This window comes from Coptis chinensis, chromosome 1 (assembly GCF_015680905.1).
Source record: "Coptis chinensis isolate HL-2020 chromosome 1, ASM1568090v1, whole genome shotgun sequence".
NCBI classification, from domain to species: Eukaryota; Viridiplantae; Streptophyta; class Magnoliopsida; order Ranunculales; family Ranunculaceae; genus Coptis; species Coptis chinensis.
Window position 1 is genome coordinate 50,055,805 of NC_141456.1, and position 1,684 is coordinate 50,057,488.

The window sequence follows — 1,684 nt, forward strand, 5'->3', positions numbered from 1 at the left end:
ACCTAATCTAGAAGCTTCTTGTGACTTCTTTGAGTGGATAGGGTTAAGCCTTTTGGGCCCTAGCCCATGTCTTTGGGGATTTGATTAGTTGCTCTTTTGAAGTTGTAGATGCTTAATCATAGTCTTGCAAAGGGTTGAACCCTTGATCCTTGAAGCCTTGGAATGTTTCTTGAGCTTTTGAGTTGTTGTACCCTTGAGTTGAATTTGACCGTTGACTTTTTGGAACTTTTTCCTAGTTGTTCCATGAGGTCCCTTTCGGGTTCCTTTTGTCTCCTTTTGACTCTAGAACATGTCTTTTGAAGGATTAAGTCCATAAATGGATTGTATCCTGAAAGAGCGATAAGAACATGAGATTTCTACATTATTAATCATATAATTTGACATAATTGAAGCATTATAAGGGGATAAAACGCATATTTGCCCCTTGATAAATGAAAAAAAGATAGTTTTACCTACTTTTAATTAATTAAACTCAAGAATAAGTAAAACTAAGACTAATTATTATTTAATATCAAAGTTATCTACTCTCGGTTATCAATGCAATAGGTGGAGTAGAGAATTCGTTCCACTCCTAGCTTGTTTAGATGTAAAGTTTCCTAGTTAATTAATACTAGCCAAAATCAATGAGAGTAATGAAATGAAATTCAACTAAGATGGTGAATTAACTAATCAAGATGTTATAAATCAAATGACGGCAATTCAAAACTACGATGTGAATATGGGAAGGAATTAGGCGAATTTGATTCCACCTAGATTCAACTTAATAAACTAGCATAGAATAGTTGTAATCCGAATCGTAATGTTTTCACATAACAATTGGGTCTTTCTAATCCCTAATTGTTCATGGCAATCTCTACTAACTAACAATTAGCAAGTGAAGCAATTAAACTCATTCTCATGGTGAACTAATTACTTTCTAGAGTGGAATAGCCTAACACAACCACATCTATACTAACACAATCAAGTTTTCATCAAGGCTTCCTCAAACCCCTCTAATGGAGGTTTTAGCCTTGATTCATCAAACTATCATTTCTGGAATAAGAACAATAAGAACAAGACATTATTGAAAGAATAACAAATACTTTATTAATCTAATTGAAAGAGAGTCTAATGATTCAAAAATGAATTAAGACTAATTTAGAACTAAGTTTATGAATAAATAACTATAAAATTAAGACTAACTAAGTAATGAATTATAAAAACTAAGTTATTTAAGAGTTAAGTCTTAGTCCTCTTTATATAGAAGAGGCTAGATTCAAAATTTCGTGCATGGGCCTAGGAGCCATGTTTTGGGCCGGAAAATCGAGCCCAAAACCTCATTACTTCAGTCCACAAAGAGGTTTTCAGCTGGAAATGACTTCAATAGACTTTTTGTCCACTTCTGCTACTCCGATTGGGTCAAGTCTGGAACCATTAGAAATCTCGTTCCGATTCGGTCGTTTTGATATATGGTAGGCCTAATTCTGAGGTCTGAGTTCAAAGATACGGCCTGCAGAAGTTCTGTTGACTTTTGTGCGTTATTTCTGCCCGCGTTGACTTTGACTTTTCAACTTTGACCGGGCTTTGAAAAGGCTTTTCTCCTTGAATCTTGGCTTTTAATCATAGAACTTTTTAGCAACCAACCTTCGCTCCTTTATCTCGCAAAAGGGACGCATTTCTTCACATATTCGACTCCAATGCCTAA